Source organism: Dreissena polymorpha, chromosome 2 (assembly GCF_020536995.1).
Source record: "Dreissena polymorpha isolate Duluth1 chromosome 2, UMN_Dpol_1.0, whole genome shotgun sequence".
Lineage (NCBI taxonomy): Eukaryota > Metazoa > Mollusca > Bivalvia > Myida > Dreissenidae > Dreissena > Dreissena polymorpha.
In genome coordinates, this window is record NC_068356.1 from 79,759,390 (window position 1) to 79,766,506 (window position 7,117).

The 7,117-nt window shown below is 38.4% G+C and overlaps 1 long non-coding RNA gene across 1 annotated transcript; it reads left to right on the forward strand.

Moving 5' to 3' along the window:
• The first annotated feature begins 655 nt into the window (after positions 1-655).
• Positions 656-4,722, forward strand: LOC127867745 (uncharacterized). The gene is made up of 3 exons (XR_008043642.1): positions 656-886; positions 4,301-4,547; positions 4,694-4,722. It is a non-coding gene; the product is annotated as an uncharacterized LOC127867745 (long non-coding RNA).
• Positions 4,723-7,117: the final 2,395 nt, after the last annotated feature.

Sequence of the window (7,117 nt, forward strand, 5' to 3'; positions counted from 1 at the left end):
AACGTATTCACACAATGGCTGCCACTACAAACTGACAGCTCATATGGGGGGCATGCATGTTTTACAAACAGCCCTTGTTTTGCAAACTTCTTGAACAACATGCCCCCAATCTATAAACAAGAGCAGACAACTGTATCAAGCATTTTGTAAGAATTATGGCCCTTTCAGATAATCACAATGGATTGTGAAAAAGTTATAGCCGCTGTCAAGGACATGGAGTTGCAACTTCTTGGAGTTGTGCATAAAATTAGTAATGGGAAAACTCAAGAGGCGACAGTTGTGCTTGAAAAAATTGCCAGGAAAACCAAATGCGATGCACTCACATTGGAATTCAGAAATAAAAAACATATGGAACAGTTGCAATCCCTTACAGAGGAAAATAAAATGTTAAAAGAAAAACTTAAGTATACAGAGACAACAAAATCAAAAGCATTGCAAGAAAATGGTCTTCTTCAAGTTAAGCTTGCTTGTAAAGAAAGGCAATTGGAAGAACTAAAAGCTAAGATTCAAATGCTTGAGAAAGAAATTGTTAATTGCTCTTCTCAAGATATTTTTAATGACAATTTAAATGAAGACATTGCAAACAAATCAGAAGAAAGTGAGTTAGAGCAAGAAATGACCCCCCAAAAGCTGAAAACAACATGACAATTTTATTAAACTTAATTCATGGACATCAAACCTGAACATTGAATATATGGATAAAGAATTGTTATGCCCCCCTTCGAAGAAGAGGGGGTATATTGCTTTGCTCATGTCGGTCGGTCGGTCTGTCGGTCCGTCCACCAGGTGGTTGTCAGACGATAACTCGAGAACGCTTGGGCCTAGGATCATGAAACTTCATAGGTACATTGATCATGACTCGCAGATGACCCCTATTGATTTTGAGGTCACTAGGTCAAAGGTCAAGGTCACGTCGACCTGAAATAGTAAAATGGTTTTTGAATGATTACTCAAGAACGCATACGCCTAGGATCATGAAACTTCATGGGTAGATTGATCATGACATGCAGATGACCCCTATTGATTTTGAGGTCACTAGGTCAAAGGTCAAGGTCACTGTGACCCGAAATAGTAAAATGGTATCCGGATGATAATTCAAGAACGCATACGCTAGGATTATGAAACTTCATAGGTAGATTGATCATGACATGCAGATGACCCCTATTGATTTTGAGGTCACAAGGTCAAAGGTCAAGGTCACGGTGACCGGAAATAGTAAAATGATTTTCGGATGATAACTCAAGAACGCTTTTGCCTAGGATCATGACACTTCATAGGTACATTGATCGTGACCCGCAGATGACCCCTATTGATTTTCAGGTCACTAGGTCAAAGGTCAAGGTCACAGTGCCAAAAATCGTATTCACACAATGGCTGCCACTACAACGGACAGCCCATATGGGGGGCATGCATGTTTTACAAATAGCCTTTGTTTCATAACTAATTTACTATCAATGCCAACTTTGCAATGCCTTCTCAGTGATTATAGATGTGTATTTTCCGTATTTCATTAAAGGGTATTCCTCCTAATTCTACATACAACCCGCTAAGGTTGATTGATTTATTTACACACAGTAATTTCCTTAATAATTATTTTTGTGGACAGCTTGAATATCTTCTCAGACGAGTAATTCAAAATTGATGCTAGTAAGATATCAAAGAGTTTAAGTTTGCTTTTGGTGCTGAATTCTTACATGTTGAATACTGAGAATAGTCCGTGCATTTATTTTGACCCATGGTCTGCTATGCATTTTGAGTTAAAATACATTTTCTGTTTTTAAATAAGTAAACCCCCACATATTTATGCCTCCATAGAAGAAGAGGGGAAATATTGTTTTGCACATGTCGGTCGGTCCGCCAGATGGTTTCTGAATGATAACTCAAGAACGCTTAGGCCTAGGATCATGGAACTTCATAGGTACATTGATCATGACTGGCAGATGACCCCTAATGATTTTTAGGTCACTAGGTCAAAGGTCAAGGTCAAAGTGGCTCAAAATAGTAAAATGGTTTCCGGATGATAACTCAAGAATGCTTAGGCCTAGGATCACGAACCTTCATAGGTACATTGATCATGACTGGCAGATGACCCCTGATTTTCAGGTAACTACGTCAAAGATCAAGGTAACAGTGATTCAAAACAGTAAAATGGTTACCAGATGATAACTACAGAATGCTTACGCCTAGGATCATGAAACTTCATAGGTACATTGATCATGACTGGCAGATGACCCCTATTAATTTCAGGTCACTAGGTCAAATGTCAAGGTCACAGTGACTCGAAATAGTAAGATGGATTCTGGATGATTACTCAATAATGCTTATGCCTGGGATCATCAAACTTCAGAGGTACATTGATCATGACTTGCAGATGACCCTTATCAATTATCAGGTCACTAGGTCAAAGGTCAAGGTCACAGTGACTCGTAACAGTTTAATGGTTTCCTGATGATAACTCAAGAATAGTTAGGCCCAGGATCATGAAACTTCATAGGTACATTGGTCATGACTGGCAGAATGATCCCTATTGATTTTCAGGTGACTAGGTCAAAGGTCAAGGTCACAGTGAAAAAAAAACGTATTCACACAATGGCTGCCACTACAATGGACAGCCAATATGAGGGGCATGCATGTTTTACAAACAGCCCTTGTTAAAGGAAGTAATAACTTCTAGTTTTTCACCATACAGAAAGATATTGATGTTTGTGTAATGAGTTTCTTATTCGAAAATTAACACTTGTTTTAGCTGTATTTATTTTCAATGTCCATGCATTACAGTATGCTTCTATGTCTGTTAACATGTGTTGTAGTGAGTTTGGTGATGTTGCGGATAGAATTTGATCATCAGCATAGAAAATAAGAAATAATTTCAACTCGTCTTTAGTAAATAAACCATCTAAATCTGTATTTATGTTCTCTAACAGGTCACTGAAAAATTATGTATATATATATTTAGTGTAAAGGAATAGATTTGGAAAACTTAAATAATAATTTGATATATATATATATATATATATCTGCTATGATGTTGCAGTACATGTTCTAATCAAAATAAATTCTGATCCCTTTATATACCAGTACGCAAGTGAGTTATTATCCCCCGCTAGAGGCGGAGAGATATTGTTTTTGGCGTTGTCCGTCCGTCCGGCTGTCTGTCCGTCTGTCCGTCCGGCACTTTTGTGTCCGGAGCCTTATCTTGGAAGTGCTTTGGCGGATTTCATTGAAACTTCGTATGAGTATATATATGCATAAGAGGATGATGCACGCCAAATGGCATTGTACATCATCTGTTAAAAACAGAGTTATGGCCCTTTGTATCTTGAAAAAATGCTTTTTACTATAGGCACTTTTGTGTGCGGAGCCATATCTTGGAAGTGCTTTGGCGGATTTCATTGAAACTTGGTATGAGTATATATATGCATAAGAGGATGATGCATGCCAAATGGCATTGTATACCATCTGTTAATAACAGAGTGATGGCCCTTGTATCTTGAAAAAATGCTTTTTACTATAGGCACTTTTGTGTCCGGAGCCATATCTTGGAAGTGCTTTGGCGGATTTCATTGAAACTTGGTATGAGTATATATCCCCTGCCAGAGGTGGAGGGATATTGTTTTGGCGTTGTCCGGCTGTCCGTCCGTCCGTCACTTTTGTGTCCGGAGCCATATCTTAGAAGTGCTTTGGCATATTTCATTGAGACTTCGTATGAGTATATATAAGCATAAGAGGATGATTCACGCCAAATGGCATTGTACACCATCTGTTAAAACCAGAGTTATGGCCCTTTGTATCTTGAAAAAATGCTTTTACTATAGGCACTTTTGTGTCCGGAGCCATATCTTTTTAACATAACAGATGTTGTGTTCACTCTGCAACACTCTGAAAATTGAGTGTATATAAACATTGAATGTTTTTGTGGAAAACGCACGACTTATTAATTCACCTAAATAAATTTTGAAGGCTCAAGAACCTGCCTCTGTCTTAGTTTTGAGGTATTGTCCTCCGTCCGTCCATCTGTCAGTATGTTCATCCGTCCGATTTGCACCCATCCTCAAACAAAGCATATGTTGCGGGGGGATATCAATTCTACGAATTTGCTTGTTATTTACTAGGTTTTACATTATTATGCCCCCCTTCGAAGAAGAGGGGGTATATTGCTTTGCTCATGTCGGTCGGTCTGTCGGTCAGTCCGTCCACCAGGTGGTTGTCAGACGATAACTCAAGAACGCTTGGGCCTAGGATCATGAAACTTCATAGGTACATTGATCATGACTTTCAGATAACCCCTATTGATTTTGAGGTCACTAGGTCAAAGGTCAAGGTCACGGTGACCAGAAATAGTAAAATGGTTTGTGAATAATAACTCAAGAACGCATACGCCTAGGATCATGAAACTTCATGGGTAGATTGATCATGACTTGCAGATGACCCCTATTGATTTTGAGGTCACTAGGTCAAAGGTCAAGGTCACAGTGACCCGAAATAGTAAAATGGTTTCCGGATGATAACTCAAGAACGCATACGCCTAGGATCATGAAACTTCATAGGTAGATTGATCATGACTTTGCAGATGACCACTATTGATTTTGAGGTCACTAGGTCAAAGGTCAAGGTCACAGTGACCTGAAATAGTAAAATGGTTTTCGGATGATAACTCAAGAACGCATACGCCTAGGATCATGAAACTTCATAGGTAGATTGATCATGACTTGCAGATGACCCCTATTGATTTTGAAGGTCACAAGGTCAAAGGACAAGGTCACGGTGGATCGGAAATAGTAAAATGATTTTCGGATGATAACTCAAGAACGGTTTTGCCTAGGATCATGACACTTCATAGTACATTGATCATGACTCGCAGATGACCCCTATAGATTTTCAGGTCACTAGGTCAAAGGTCAAGGTCACAGTGGCTCGAAACAGTAAAAATTGTTTGCGGATGATAACTCAAGAATGCTTACGGCCTTGATCATGAAACTTCATAGGAACATTGATCATAACTGGAAGATGACCCCTATTGATTTTCAGGTCACTAGGTCAAAGGTCAAGGTCACAGTGACTCTAAACAGTAAAATGGTTTCCAGATGATAACTCAAGAGGGCTTACGCCTAGGATCATGAAACTTCATAGGTACATTGATAATGACTGGCAGATGACCCCTATTGATTTTCAGGTCACTAGGTCCAAAGGTCAAGGTCACAATGACTCGAAATAATAAAATGGTTTCCAGATGATTACTCAAGAATGCTTACGCCTTGGATCATGAAACTTCATAGGTATATTGATCATGACTGGTCAGATGACCCCTCTTATTTTCAGGTCACTAGGTCAAAGGTCAAGGCCACAGTGACTCGAAAACAGTAAAATGGTTTCCTGATGATAACTCAAGAATAATTAGGCCTAGGATCATGAAAATTCAGAGGTACATTGATCATGACTGGCAAATGTCCACTATTGATTTTCATGTCACTAGATCAAAGGTCAAGTTCACAGTGCCCCAAAAGTATTCACACAATGGCTGCCACTACAACTGACAGCCCATATGAGGGGCATGCATGTTTTACAAACAGCCCTTGTTCAAAACTGACCCTGTAGCCGAGCGCGACCCGTTATGTGGTGCTCTTGTTTATTCCAGACATGATTTCTTCTTGGAAACCGTGGAGCTCACATTTATAATGGAAACATCTATTGGTGCAGAACATGTTTCAAAAGATTTACTACAAAAAGGGACTTTCCAACATACATGTCCCCCGATGTGAAAACGTGTAATATTATCTGTTCCTCTAACCCAACGACTGAAGACACATGTTTGTAAAGCCAGGTTTCATGTAATTTTTGTAAAAGAACAGTTTCAACAGAGCATCTTTTAGAAAAGCACAAATGTACATTCTGCAAAAATTGTAAGCTGCTATATAGCACTAACCAAAAACTTTTATATCACACAAATGTAACAATGATTCCGGTGTTCACCTCAGAGGCATAAATAATGAGAAATTAATAATTCCAATAAGAACATTTTCACCTATTGATTTTGAGTGGCAGTCATCCTTTGCTCACAACTTAAATTGCAACTTTTAAAACAATCTACTAACAGCTGCAAGGAGCTTGCTCATCTTCGTGATACAGAACCACTGGCAACAGAAAGTATTATTGGGGATGGAAACTGTTTCTTCCCGTTCACTGTCCTACATTATAACGGGTAGTGAGAGCCAGCACTTCCAGGTGAGAAAGGCAGTTTTGTGCTCACATGCATGTCATCCCCATACAAAAAGTTATGCATTCCCCTTGCCAAATTCATGAGTACTAATGACAATCAAAAATGGAACAAATTGGTCAGTGGGCAACAGAAGTGGAAATATTTGCTGCAGCAAATCTGTTACAATCAATATATTATGTACACTAAAGTTGGTGTAATTGGAAATGGGCAGAATTTAAGCATGACTATTTACAAAGAAACGTCTGTAGGATTGCCAAATGTAGCTATATATATAAAACATAGAAATACAAATCATTGTTGAGCCTGTGATGAGTGTTCAAACAAACAGTTTAAGTCTTACAGGAACAGACCTACTACCAAAAAGAAATTCGTACGTCAGCTTCAATTGTCCGAAGCAAAGCTAAAAACTCAAGCAATTCAGCTGTGGTGAGAGAAAAAAGATAGAGAACGAAAGCAAAAGAAAAGACAATCAGCTGAGTATAAACAAACAGAAAATATAAGAAAGAAAATTCTTCTGAAAACAGAGAGCATGAAAAAATACATAAGCGAGTCAAAAGACAGTCAGATGAGTACAAAAAGAGTGAAAGTACAAGAAAAAAAAATCTTCTAACAACAGAGAGCATGAAAAAATACAAACCAAAATGCGATTCAAAAGACAGTCCAGCTTGAGTACAAACAGAGTGAAAGTACAAAAAAGAAATTCTTCTAAAACAGAGAGCATGAAAAAATACAAATGCGAGTCAAAGACAGTCAGATGAGTACAAAAGAGAGAAGTACAAGAAAAAGAAATTCTTCTAAAAACAGAGAGCAATGAAAAATACAAATGCGAGTCAAAAGACAGTCAGATGATACAAAAAGAGAGAAAGAAACAAGAAAAAGAAATTCTTCTAAAAACAGAGA